Source organism: Xenia sp. Carnegie-2017, unplaced genomic scaffold, assembly GCF_021976095.1.
Source record: "Xenia sp. Carnegie-2017 unplaced genomic scaffold, XeniaSp_v1 HiC_scaffold_22, whole genome shotgun sequence".
In the NCBI taxonomy this organism is placed as follows: domain Eukaryota; kingdom Metazoa; phylum Cnidaria; class Anthozoa; order Malacalcyonacea; family Xeniidae; genus Xenia; species Xenia sp. Carnegie-2017.
Genome location: NW_025813485.1, coordinates 8,412,136 through 8,427,106, shown reverse-complemented (window position 1 = coordinate 8,427,106; position 14,971 = coordinate 8,412,136). Strand labels below are relative to the sequence as shown.

The 14,971-nt window shown below is 34.5% G+C and overlaps 2 long non-coding RNA genes across 2 annotated transcripts; both read left to right on the top strand.

Moving 5' to 3' along the window:
• The first annotated feature begins 4,739 nt into the window (after window positions 1–4,739).
• On the top strand, window positions 4,740–10,775 carry LOC124445540. Its single transcript, XR_006948186.1, has 5 exons — window positions 4,740–4,770; window positions 7,284–7,513; window positions 8,137–8,373; window positions 9,348–9,672; window positions 10,655–10,775. It is a non-coding gene; the product is annotated as an uncharacterized LOC124445540 (long non-coding RNA).
• An 11-nt stretch (window positions 10,776–10,786) lies between these two features.
• On the top strand, window positions 10,787–14,791 carry LOC124445539. Its single transcript, XR_006948185.1, has 4 exons — window positions 10,787–10,881; window positions 11,966–12,287; window positions 13,475–13,697; window positions 14,295–14,791. It is a non-coding gene; the product is annotated as an uncharacterized LOC124445539 (long non-coding RNA).
• Window positions 14,792–14,971: the final 180 nt, after the last annotated feature.

The following is a 14,971-nucleotide window of genomic DNA, read 5'->3' as shown; positions in this document are numbered from 1 at the left end:
CATGCTGTTGTCTTGTAAGATTCCTCTATAGTTGATGATGACTTTAGGTCATTGTGTGTAAGCTGCTGTATAAGTTTAGGTTTTGAGATGAAAAGAAGGTTAGTAATGAGAAATACTTTGCATAAGGTTTATGATATCAATACACAGCTATAGGATGCATAAACAACTGCAATGTTTGAATTAATCACCTGAGTTTTCTAAATATATCATGCATACGCATACATTTAAATGGGATTCCGCCAGCTGCTTGTATGTAAAATAAACGTTAGTCTTGAAACATTTTTTGGCTGAAAAAGTCTTTGTCATTTAACCCTTTTACACATTTTACGTCTTTCTTTGCATTGTTCTCACTTCTCATAGTTGCTTTTGTCACTTAACACTACGAAAATTACATTTGAATATTGTGAACTGAAACTTATTATAAAAATCAAAGCCAAACTTGTAGCTGAGAAATAAATAGCCATTACAACCCTGAAACTAAACAATGAAAATGCAAAGTCAAGGATCGCTTCACTGTACATTATATATATTTAATTAGACTTCTTTGCTGCAATATGTCATTTCATCATGTTTATTAGTAGTAGTAGTTTCGTATGGTAGTCACACCTCCATGTGTGTCTCATCAAGCCAGCTTGCGAAGTCATCATCTGCTTTATGCACTGTTGCGTAGCCGCCTTCAATGCGTGTGAACGGACATTGCAGGATGATATGGTCCATATTCTGGTTGGTGACGTTACATGATGGGCAAGTTGTTGAGTCTTTGTAGCCCCATCGGTATAGGCTGTTTGCTGTTCTGCCCTGTTTCGATCTAATTTGGTTACAAGTGCTCCATTGTTTACTAGTTAGTTTCCTGAAACCAGGGAGAGGGAGATTTGTGGGATCTTTAATTAGATCAGCACCCCTTGGTTTATTTTCGGACCATTGTTCCTTCCATGTATTGTTGAAATCAAACGATTCAATCTTGGAGTTATGAAAAGGTTTTCGTGATTTTTGTCTCGAAGTAGTTGGGGCAGACTGGATAATAGTTTTTAGTGCAGTGTCAATTTGTGTATTTTCAATGCGATGATGTTGTTTCTGTGCTGCTTCCTGTCTGCGTATGTTAGGTGGAGCTATAGCACTCATTACAGGTAGCCAAGGGGTTGGGGTTGATTTTAATGTTCCAGAAATTGTTCGCATTGAGTCATTTAGCAATACATCTAACTTATTCACGTGTTTAGAGCGAGACCAAACTGGAGCACAATATTCTGCAACACTGTATGATGTTTATTAGTGATGAACGGCAATTGACTGGTTGCCATTATGAAAATCACATGCTTAATAGATATATGTGGTCCAAAAGATTTCAATTAAGTGGCTCTTATATACGTATTTTTATTATTCTGTGTATAATGATGAACAATAGATGTGACCACAATTATGTGACATTAAATGTAAGGAAGGCTGGAAGGGCATTTGGCAAATTAGAAAGGGTTAGACAGTTATTTGGTCATTTGATTTAAAATTTTGCACAAGGCACATACATTAACGTCCGCATTCTAAAACTCCACCCACACTGACACTCAATAAGTAGGGCTATAAAATCACTTCATAACTATTTGAAGACAGCAATTTCACTCAACTTATTACTTGATTTGAAATACCTAGGAGCAAATCTTGCCGTAAATGGAGAAATGACTTTGCGAAAGATTAGATAGTGTGTGATTTTTATGTCGCACTTAAAGTGCATATCTCACAATTTTTTTTATAGCACTTTCGTATTGCTTCTTCAAAAGTAATCTGAAACTTATATTACAATTTTTTCATGCGCTGCGTTGTTTTCGAATTATTATTGATCAAATATGAAATTTGACAGTAAAAGTTGATAATTGGCATAGGGCCTGGATCAAGTCTCTGTGACGTAACTTAAAGTGCACATACAGCCTTCCCAAATTCGTTGAACTTTAAAAGTTTAGACTGTAGAAAATATGATTTCGAAGAAAATTTCGTAAAAAAAATAAAAACAAAGTTTTTTTGGCGGTTTGAATTAGCTTGCTTTAGAAAAATTTCCGCGCCTCTGAGGGGACTAAAGACGAGAGGTTTGTGACGTCATTTAAGGAACGTATGAATGCGCTGCATACAAAACAACACAGTGTGAAATAACAATTCTTTATATATTGCTTTGAAATTAATATAAAAATTGTACGAAACATGTCGACATCCGATTCTGAGTCGAATACAGCAACAACAGCGGAAAATATTGAATTGAACAGTCGGGAATTCGATTTCGAAGACGAAGATCAATCGTCATTAAATGCGCTCCGAAACACAGATGGCGATTTTGAGTACGGCCAAGCTGCAGCGTATGAAAACGAACCACTTGCTGATGATGAGTGGTTAGAAACTATAATAGAGAGACAGAAGAACAAAGACGCCAAACAGAAGAGCTCGAACGCAGAATGAAAAATGAAGTTCCTCTTGATTCTTGGTAAGAAAAGTTGGAAAATTTGTTTATTTATTGTTGCCGAAGTTTTTGACAGAGAACTTTCTTAGGTGCAATTGTGGTAAGTGCCGTGTTCCTCTCTTGGTTAATCTAAAAGAATGTAGATGTTGCCACGAAATTATCAATAGACCATATGCTTTATTCATATTTAATGAAAATGCGCGCTGTGCATTCTAGTCTTAGTAGTCACGCTCAGTGTTGCCACGCCTTGGGATTTCTCCCAAGATCTTGGGATTTTCTGCTCAAGCTTGGGATCTTGGGAGTTTTTTTCGAAATATTGTAAAATCTTGGGATATTTTGTTTAAATATTTTATAGGTAATATTATCTCGTATTATGAATTTATAAATAAGTGTGACACGTCTTTTAAAAAAAGATGTACCTGGTGTATTTGTCTTTGGTCGCATTTGTCACTCCTTTGCTCTCTGCGCACACTATGCAAGTTGTCGCCTACCTTCATGGTTGGAAGCATTTGTGAAAGATGTCTGCTGTTATTTTTCCCATAGCAGTCGGCGACAACACCAGTTCCGTCTCATACAAGATATTGTTGAAGCGCCTCGTCATAAAGTTCTCAAGCTTTCACAGACGAGATGGCTCTCCCGAGGCCAAGTTGTTGCCAGAATTTTAGAGCAATGGGATGCATTAAAACTTTTCTTTCAATCTGAGTCTCCATGTGATCGTGTAGACGGGGCAGTCAAGATCTATGAAACCATGACGACGAATGGAACCAAGCATATTATGGCATTCCTAAATTACATATTGTCAAAAGTGGACAGATTAAATGCTGAATTTCAGGCTCAAGATTTCAAGCTGCACACACTGTACAGTTCTATATCGGATGAGTATAGAAGCATTTTGGCCATGTTTATCCACGACAAAGTCGTACGAGAAACACCGTTGGACGAGATTGATCCAAATGACGTAAAGCTATACAAGCCTCTCAACGATATTCATCTTGGAGGAAGATGTACAGTCCTGTGCACCCAACAGTCTTTGGGTAGCCAAGAACAACGTTTCAGAAACGATTGCCGTAACTTTCTCGTTGAGTTATGTGACCAAATAAAGAAGAGGTTTTCTTTCAAAAGTGATGGAGTTCGAGCTTTGTTATCAGCAGTCAACCCTTCAGAGGCATTATCCAGCAGGCGGTCATTAAACTCGATAGCGGTATTAGCACACCATTTTTCGTCTTTAGTGTCTGAAGATCAATTGGATGAACTTGATGATCAGTGGAGGCAATTGTTATATGCCACAGACTCTCTTAAAGGCATGACTAATTCCCCAACACAGTTTTGGGATGAGATCAGAGCTATTAAAGATGGTAACGGCAATAAAAAGTTTGAACTTTTGGGAAATTTTATGTGCAACCTGCTTGTTTTGCCTCACTCATCTGCCTGTGTCGAGAGAATTTTTTCCCAAGTTAACATGATAAAGACTCCTAAAACCAACCGCCTACATTGTTCAACTTTGAGGAACAGATTAATTATAAGACAAGCTATTGCTCGACAAGGTGCGCATTGCTACACGTGGGAGCCGTCTACGAAACTTGTAAAGACGTACAATTTGGTCATTGTCGGAGGGAGTACTTTAAGAAACATTGTCAGCGTCAGGAACAGGAAGAAAATGTGACTGATGTTTATGACATTGTAAACGAAGAGACTGTTGAGATAGGGTCTGGTTAGCACTTAGCATGTTGTCGATTTGGCTGTTTCAACGATTTTACCATCACCATGTTTGACTTTTTATGTACTGTTGCGTTTCACGAACTATATTTAATCATTTCAACACTTATATACATAAACTATCGATTTTTATGAAATTAAAATTAAAACAAAAATCAATTCATTCCAGTCCTTACATTATGCGTTCATTAGTGCGGCTAATCGTGTACCCATGACAAAGAGGTCCCCCAGAAACGATTGTGGGGGATCTTGGGATATTTTAAAGGATCTTGGGACTTTTTGCTCAAAATCTTGGGAATTTGTAAAATAGTGAGTGGCAACACTGGTCAAGCTCACTGTCTGAATTGAATGTTTGATCGTTTCATAGTAATTTTATAAGCATAATAGAAACTAAACTACAATCAGATGGAATTTATGGAAATCTTTTACAAATTTATATATTGACATGAATGCTGCTTTCCAAACTGGGAATTTTTTCAACAGGGTGAAAAATTTATGGATGAATTGTAAATGCTTGGCAAAGACGATCTCGCGAGCGACATTTTAGTCATTGATGTTCAAAAGCAAGCCAACATTGTTTTGAGTTTTACCAGCAGAAATTTACATCCAAAATCGTAAGTAAAGGACAACTGAAGTGTATGCATGAATGTAATATATCAAAGTCAATTTATGCGAGTGTGTGATGCGATTTATGTTAATATGGCGTATGGTAAGCAGATTGATGCTTCTAAAATTGTTGTTGCCGAAGGACTTTTAGCTATGATTTCCTTAGTGCTTGGGGAATCGTGACCGTTATAGGGCAGCGAAATCCTACATTCCTGCAAATATATTTCAATGGACAAAAAATCTGTAGCCATAAGGCGCCATACTACTATTTACTTTATCATAAACAAATGTTTGGGGCTTTTCAGTTTATGATCATTGATCATTCAATCATTGGACAGTTATACTACATATCGTTTAAGATTTGAGAAAACTAACATTGATTACATGAGAAGCTGTTTACTATAACCTGTGATTTTGAGTCTTCTGATCCATGAAGCTTTTTATTTTGACAATTTTACTGGAATGGTATTAAACCTGAGTATTTCACATACATGAAATGTTGTCCCATGTCACATATTGTCCCCTTTTCTAACTGAACACCTCATGTAGAGATGTAAAGGTGTGTTAATCTACGGCTCATACCAGATGGTTTGCCATAAATTCCAAAGGGCTATTGATGTATGAAAAGCATTTTCTATAAAGTAAAAATGTCTTCCTATGTATGCAGATAAACTTGAAATTTGGCAAAACAGCAAAGTATTTTTCATGATCACTATGTAATTTTTCTGATGATCAGTATAATTTCTAAACTAAATTATTTCAGATTTACATTTAAACGAGCTTTGATCATATGAAAAGATATTTATCGTAACCAGTAAGCATGACACATAAACCAATTTTAACATTCATGTAATTATATAATTAAAGATATGTTGGTTACATTCTGTTTGTATTTGATAATACAATGCTACTAGTGATTGCTATATAGCACACCTTGCAGAAGATAATAGTCTAGTGAAATGCCTAATAAACATTTATGGTATTAAGCTGTCCTTAACTGCAAATTTTCACTCTGATAAGTTTTGCTTAATCTTTGGCAGAAAAAAATTTTGAGTTTTTTCTCAAAAGGTGAATTTGCTGGCACTGATGTGGAGATGGGTAAAGGGTTACAATAAACTTGCATGATTTGAAATCTGAGCTTTTCTCTATATATGAACTGTCACTTGTCGTACCAAATTTCTAATTTAACTCATTACATAGAGGTTTGAATGGGGGTCTCTAGGGGGGTCTATGCCTGACAACTTGGTAGAAATTTTTAAAGACTACATCTGTTTTTGAATAGCATTATTGTAAAATAAATTTTACGTTCCTAGACATGCTAATGAGCCATATATTTGGCATGATAATGAGCCTAAATATTTGGCAAAACATTTAAGTATTGTTCACTTCATTTTTTTTTTGAAAAAAACGTAAGCAAGATGTGTTGTGTTTACGCAAAAACGATGCCCACAAAATACATTTTGTATTGCTCTAAAACGCTGAAAATGGCATTTTTAAGGCTCTGAAATTCAAAATTTCTCAGGGGAGAATGCCTCAGACCCCCCCAGGTGCGGAGCGTCTCTGGCGTTTTATGACTGATGTTTGAAAATTCCTAGATCCGCCCCTGCATAAAAATGCTTACAAAAGTTGCATAGTAGCATTTGATAAAAGTGTTCAGTCTTAAATATGCAAATTTAAATGAGCGACTGTGAGTGTGCAGCCTGAAATATTTTATTTTGAAAATAACTTCGAACCTCATATAATTTACTTTGGATATTAGCTAACATTAACTTTGAGTTGTAGCTATATAACTTTCAATATCATTGAATGTGAAAGTTTGTTTCATCAATCTCGTAATATAGTTGCGAATTTAGGTACATCAAAATAAATGACTGCACCTTATTTTTGGTTTTATTTATATTTCCGAATACTTTTGAGGAAACTTCATTGGTAAAATTTTATTCTTTAAAATCGATAACCAACAGTTTTGTTCTGAAGGTATTTTGAATTTAAAATTAATCACCTATAATGTATTTTGAGGAACGCTTGATCCGCTACAGTCGTGATACTTAACGTAGTATTTATTATCAAAGTGCAATTTAACCCGTGAATGTTGAATGTTGAATTTGAATAAACGTTAAATTTTATAATGTGCACAGGGAGAACTAGCTGCACGACACATTTTGCATCTTGTTGATGGTTACTAAAATTTCACCATGGCCATCAAAGTAAAGACTCGGCAATATTTTCCAACTATCATAAGCATTGTCGTCTCAGAAAATGACAGTGAACGTAAAATAACGAAAAATTTTAACACAAAGAATCTCGTCAAACCATATCATAGGTGTAGGAAAATCAGTATTTTTTGGGGGGAGGGGGGAAAGGAGGGTCATATTCTATTATGCATTTAATAATTCGTCGAAAACAATAGATGTCAAAGGAATTTAATACTGCATATCATAACTAAGAGCACTCTTTTCCAATACACTGCTTATAATCAAAACACGATTTCAATGACGTTCTATTTCTCAATGTAATTTAGCATGACGAGCAAGTGGATATTTGTTGTGATCTTTTGTGTCCTAACAATTTCTACGAACATCGCTGACAGCATATGCTGCGATAGAGTTGAGGAATTGGTGCAATAAAAGAAAAAGGCCTTTGCAACTCTATGTGCATCAGGAAACAATCTCCCTCGGGGTTGCTGTGACGATATTTAGAAGGAAGTAAAGTTGTTTGAGGATGCATACCAGTTGTTATGTGTTAATTCATGTAAGTTGACAACCACAATATAAACATAATATGGGCTCATAATTACAGAAATAGATCAATTAATATAAAATGGATCTGAACACTAATGACTGCACAATAGTTCTGTATAAAAGCATGATATATGAACGTACAAAATGGAATGAAATTTTCAAATGTTTATTCCAATCTAAGCCACAGGGGCGTAAAGCTAACAGGTTTATTTAGAGAATGGAAGATGTGACACAATTGATTTGTTTATTAAAAGCTATGCGGTCAGCAAATATTAAACAGTAACATGAACACGTATGAATGAATGGGCCACAGTCACGTGCTCTTTGGCAATAAGTGCCAACAACTTAGATGATTTGTTTACAGTCCAAAAGTCAAGTTATGCTAATTTGAAACCATGCAATGTGCTATGCCTATGGCAATGTAAATTGATAAAATAATCTTTTAAGTTTTGTAAAAAAGAGCATTGCCAAGCTAATAATAAGTTTTCTTAATAGCTTTCATCCACAAACGTCAACTTGTATCAAATGACAGTTTCTTGATGTTTTATGTTTCTAAAACAGGTCATACTTAAAGCTACCGGCTTGAAGTTAAGCTTACAAAAGGTTCATATATGATTTTATTGTCATTCCTAGCAAACATCCTGGGGAACTCGAGTATTCTAAAGAATAAGCCGCAATGGATAACTCAGCTTCAAAAGTGGCTGCCATCGAACTTAAGAGGTCATAAGACGGTGCTCTGTTACAGAGCAACCGTGAATGGTTGGAGGTCAAACAAATTCCACAGTCGTTGTGACTCGAAGGGACCAACACTAGTCATTATCAAAAAAGGATCGTATGTGTTTGGGGGATTTGCATCGCAATCTTGGGGAGGTGGTAAGCTTGAGAAAATTAGACAACTGTATAATTGTAGCTGTGTTAAGCTAATAATATAAACAAAACACAGAAAACTATTTTTATCTTGTAAATGACGTATTGGCAAGTAGAAAGGAATTTTAGACTTAGTAGCTTATGCATGCATCTATGAATACAAATTGCTTGAAAACTTTTTCATTTCGGCTAACACATGCATGTATGCCAATATTAACTAAGAAAAACTACGAAATGTTTACAATAGAAACGCATGAACAAAGATAAATCATCAAAAATTTTCGAGCTCTGACTATTGAAAAATTACAAGTAATCAACATTATCATTCACAAGTTAAACAATATCGGTTGAGATTGGTCAACTACCTGCAAATAATTCTCGAAATCTGTAAGTATGACGTCATGTCTACAAATAATAGTTTCTACAGTAAAACAATTATTGAATTTGACTTTCGCATTATATCAAGAAATATTCAAACCTTGGTCAATGTTATAATTGTCAATGTCTTGCCACCTACAAAGTATTCAAAATTATCTGTAGGCGACGTAATTGCTCATGTGAAAATTGTAAACAAAAAGTATGATCTTGCTCAAGATTTGCAACCGTTTTACAAACTATTTTCGGTCAAATTATTGAAAATAAAGACGTAAAAATAAATGGAAAGGATTACACTGTCAGTCAGGAGAGTTTTTATTGAGTATTATCGGAAAAAAGACGAAAGCGAAATGCAAAAGTTTTGGCTTCATTGATTTTTCACTCAATTTACGAAATCCAGCATTATTTTCTGATGCTTTTGCAATCGGCTTATTTTTGGAATCGTTAAACAAATCTTGACAAAATCACAAATAACCATATAACACGTTGACTTTCAATAAGTCGTTGGATTTTTCTATGGAGAGAGAAATAAGCAATATGAGCTATCTCTGTATAAGGAGCATCCAACTAAATTGTTGTTATGAAATTCTCTTTAATTATAGGAAGTGGTCGTTACATAAGAGCACCAAATTCCTTTATTTTCTCGTTCAAAAACAAGGATGGTCTAAAACCTTTCAAATCCACGATCTATAGATATCAGCAATACGCAATGTACACAAATACATACTATGGACCAACATTTGGAGGTGGTCATGACATTTATATCGCCAACAATGCTGGGTCCTATTCCAATTCATACACAAACTTTGGTTACGTATACAAGCTCCCATCTGGCTATTCCTACGGAAGCACAAAAAGAAAAGAAGTTATTGGCTGGCTCGTACAGGTTTTCTCCAAACGAAGTAGAAGTTTTTTATTTTTCTACACGTAAGTCAGCATCAAAAATGCTACTTGAATTATAAATATATAGTTTTATTGACTTTACATAAGATAAAATCTGGTGGTTTGCTACATACAAGAATCTTGCAATGAAGGAAATATATCACAAGTGCATGACTTTTGCAATATATGATTTAGCTATATAGGAAAATAAGGAACGTGTATAAAATATAAAAGGAATGCAGTTCTCGAATCTGACCTCAAGCCTTACATTTTGCACTATCTGAACTACAGAAATATGGCTGTTAGAGGTGATGGAGAATGGTTTGTGTGCGTGTGTGTGTTTATAAGTGTGTGTAGAGGTGTCAAACGGTTATGCTGTTTCATAGATGTCGAGCTTTCACTCATCGTCAAACTGTACCATATGCATGAACTTAAAGATAATTTTCATAAATAACTGTGCAGTGGTTATTAGCTTTTGGCAAAACTTTATATGTTTCTCTTCATACCCAGAAAGTCAACTTACGTCATGTTTAGAGCATGCTTAGCAATATGCGCTTATAATTTGCGGCATAACTGTATAGGAGCTCTGGGTGCAGAGCTGTAGGCACCAAAGCAATTACTTTCCATGGAAGTACCTTGCGGAGTTATTCATGAAAATAAAGTGAATGAAATGAGTGTTTATTTTATTTGGGCAAGTGAAAGCACTGAATATATCTCACTCAAAGTCTTTTATAAAGTAGTGCTCGTCTCACTCAAAGTCTTCATATAAATAAATATTGTTATATGAACGATTAGTCGGGAAATTTTTTATGTTGTTAGAGCTTTGGAGGAGGGAAAAAGTTAGCCCATTATGGAAAGTTACTGGCAGCCTAATTCAAACTTACGCCACTTCCTATAGTAAAGCAAAATTTCGAGACAGTCTTTATTGCTAAATTTGTTTTTCTTAATGATTTATATCTGAAGAGTTAACTTAAAGCAATAACAAAGCATTCAAAAGTTTCATATGGAATTTCATTTTCATCTCTAGCAATCCTGCAGGACTCAAGTATTATAAAGAATAAGAAATGGGTAGAAAAGCTTGAAGAATGGTTGCCGTCGAATTTACACGGCAAATTGACTGAGCGCTGTTACAAAGCATCCGTAAATGGTTGGAGGGAGCATTTCACAGTCGTTGTGACTCAAAGGGACCAACACTGGTCATTATTAAAAGCGGATCTTATGTGTTTGGGGGATTTGCATCGCAATCTTGGGGAGGTAACTTGAGACAATCTTTCGAACATCATTAAAAAAAAATTTATAAAGAAGAATGAATTTTTCATGAGAATGTCTTAAACAACTTTTTCTCGTTAAGAAATTTTTATACAATGAATTCTTTATACGAGTATTTTTCCAATTAAAAAGCATATAGCTAAGAATTTATTCTTAAAACAAGAAATAAGACTAATTTGAGAATTAAAAATAATTCAAATTAGGTAGCTAAATAAGAAATCGTGGGAGAACATATTTTTGTATCAAGAATGTTCCCCCATCTGCATGATGCTCTTAATATCAAAACAACTGGATGGTTGAAAATTGGCTTTTTTTATTAAACAATAGAACTAAAAACATATATATAAGGTCTTCTAAGATAAAGAGAAAAATATGAGGTACAGTTCATAATAAATGCAAGAAAACGTTTGCCAACAAAAACTGGCTACGAAATACAGTTATTAGTTAATATTTTTTTACAAAGGAGATTACTGGTATTACTGGCATTTCTCTTTTGGATTTAGCTACGATTCTACATGTCTTAAATCTTACTTCAAAGCTATAAAAAGATATTCTTTCGTCATTCAGCATTGCCAAAGGATATAGCTATTAGTTTTTAACCCAGGATCCAACTATAGCAAATTTCATGAAAATCTTTAGTAAAAATCAAACTTCGGAAAGATTAGCCATTGATGAAACAGCTAGCTTAATTTTTAACCTGTTTAAATATATTAATGAGCTTATACCTAAAACATATTTTTATAAATGTACTAATAGTCTATATATGGCCTGTCATTAATTTTACAATGTCCAAAGCCTTCTTTTCCTACTGAGGCTTCTTGTGGTCGAGTTTTTGAAGAAACATTTTAAAAATAAAATATTGACAAAATCACAAATAGATTATCTTTACATTAAAGAGATATGAGATTTGCCGATGAAGAGGCATAAAGTTCCAACTAAGAATTACAAGATTCGATCATTGAAAATATAGAATTGACAAATGGCATTGTTATATCTGTGCTAGGAATTCCTATGCTCCATCGTAAATGCTCCATCTTAAATGTAATTTTGTATGTCTGTCTTTTTATAGGAAACAGTCGTTACATACGAGCAGCAAACTCTTTCATTTTCTCCTTTAAAAACAAGGATGGTCTGGCACCTTTTAAATCAAATACGTCCAATAATGCATACGCCATGTACACAAATAGTTACTATGGACCCACATTTGGATACGGTTTTGATATCTATATTGCTAACAACGCCGGATCCAGTTCCAGCTCATACACAAACTTCGGCTATGGATATAATCTACCATCTGGCTATTCTGCTGGGAACTCTAAAAACACGAAACCTGTTACCTGGGTCATATAGATTTACACCAAATGAGCTGGAAGTCTATTATTTTTCCACACGTAAGTTAACATTAAAAATTTTAATCAAATATGGCGTCATAAAAACAACAGCTTATATTCAGCGGTTTGGCGTGTATAGCGACACAAGTCGGTGACGTGACATTTGAAATCATGGAATTGAAATTGCAAAGACATTTCATTATGCAAGAACTACAAAAAATACTCGTGTGTATAGTAAAAACCCATTAACTTGTGTTCTCTCGAGGTTCATGGAAATTGTGAGCTGTTATACTTTGTATATTACGTGATTATACGAAAGCATCGGTAATTTCAGTATTCGCTCACAATTGTAAGCTGCAACACACCAATATACAAATAGTTGAAGGGTGATTAAAGCACTTTTCAAGACCGAACTTTTCATAATCACGAATTCAGAAATATCAAAGTTGTGATACTTTTCGGGCAAATTATTCATTATGAACTTATGAAACTATGTGAATGCATGATTTATTAATTTGTGCTGTTTAAATCAAATTTACGCTTTTTACTTATATAATTTTCACCCTTGAACTTACCCTTTTATGTTTCGAGATTAAAGCTCAAGTCATCCAGGGAAATTTGACCTGAAGTAAAATTGAAATTCTTTCGAGTATGCACGTTCGAGTTAAAAGGAGTAAATTGATATAAATGAAATAATATTAAATCCAGCAGAGCACTGCATAAATTTACATTGAGTTGGCGAAGAGCTCATGTTATTGTGGTTCTATTGTATTACTTTATGAAATGGAATATACGTTTCAAATCTGACTTATCTAAATCTAATGTTTTTAGCTTACTCTAAAAAACAGCGAGGTAGCTATGAGGTGTGTAATAAGGTAGATGAGGGATGTGGTTACACTGCGTTGTTTGGTAAATGCAGTTTTATCAGTAAATGCCAAACTGCGACATATATGCATGTATTGCATAAAGAAAAGATTCAGGGATAAATAAATAGGCTAAATTCACATTTCTCTTGGCAAAACCAAAATTCTTTCTCTCCTTTAAAAGCGCAAGCGACGTCACTGTCAGACCATGTCTTAATAACATAAGGTGATAAAAATATATTACTAAAAATCTGTGTTAAATGCTCTTGTAGAATTAAACGACCTTTTTATTTTGCCTTATATTACATAAAGAGTTTTCTTAGTAAAGCATGCAATTCAAAAGTTTCATATAAGATTTTATTTTCACGTCAAGCAATCTTGCAGGACTCGAGCATTCTAAAGGATAAAAAGAGATGGATAGGAAAGCTTGAACAATGGCTGCCTTCGTACTTGAATGACAAAAAAACGGTGCGCTGTTACCATGCAACGAAAAATGGATGGTGAGGGAGGACATTTCACAGTCGCTGTGGTTCAAAGGGACCAACATTGGTTATTATTAAAAAGGGATCGTATGTGTTTGGGGCATTTGCATCAGAATCTTGGGGAGGTAAGGTCGAGTGACTTATGCGACATTAATTGCATGGGAATACCTTTTGAATTCAATGGTCATTCTAAGATAAAAAATGATGTGGCACGCAGAAGAAAATAGTTTTTATAATATAATGCAAATTTTGTAAGGGATAACACAGATATCATTTGCATGTTCGGTACCTTTTATTGGGAATCTATAGATATATACAGGCTTGGAACTTCCTCATGTCGGAATATTACAAATATATATGTAAGCAAACAATAGTTAAGCCAATCTTAGTGCTTATTTCAATATGATTACAATAAAAATATGACAAACTGATTGAATAACGCTAAGTGGAGTTGTCTTATATCTGCACGTCTAAGATATTACGTTGACGTTATATCTAAGAATTAATCCTCATCGAATTTTTCATATAGAAGTGAAATCTTAGCAAAAATTGTAAACAAATTATCTTGAATTTCAAAAGTAATTCATGGCAAGTTTTGTATAGCGGGTCATTGTTTCAGTCAAGAAGCATAAAGTTTGATTAGTGAAATAGAAAATATCAACATCATCTTCATATATGAAACTTTTAACTCAAGTGTTTTGCGTATTACTGTTAAATTACAGGAGGACGTTCTGGTTACATACAAGCACCAGAAGCTTTCATTTTCTCCTTTAAAAACAAAGATAATCTTGCACCCTTTAAATCCAATGTTACAAGATACAAACAATATTCAATGTACACATACAGCAGCTATGGACCAACATTTGGTGGTGGTCACGACATTTATATCGCCAACAATGCTGGGTCCTATTCCAATTCTTACACAAACTGTAGGATCGAGATGCATAGAGCTTAGGTTATGCTAATTATTATGCTAATTATTATGAAAAACAAAAAAGGGACCCGTATAAAAGCATGGTTCTTGGGGTCTTTTTGAGATTGAGCACAATTCATGTATAGTGGTGTATTTTTTGTACATGGATGTTTATATTTAGTGGCCAAATTACGAGGTAACGATGATTACGGCTTTAGGCCTCCTTGTCGGTTATGTTAATATCTATACTCTGTCGTTTAGAACCGTACGTTTGACGCATTGCATTGAAATAAAGATTTATCTGTATACCGGTCGTCGTTTTAATAGTAGTTTATGTACGAGTATCTTGCTGGTCACATAAGCCTGGAATTGTTGAAGCTTATATAGTTCTCGTAATTGTTGTTTAATCGATCAGCAATGACTCAGAAACGAAAGGGTCAAGGTAAAAGTCGAAAATTAAAGGCTTATCAAAACGCGTACTTCAGC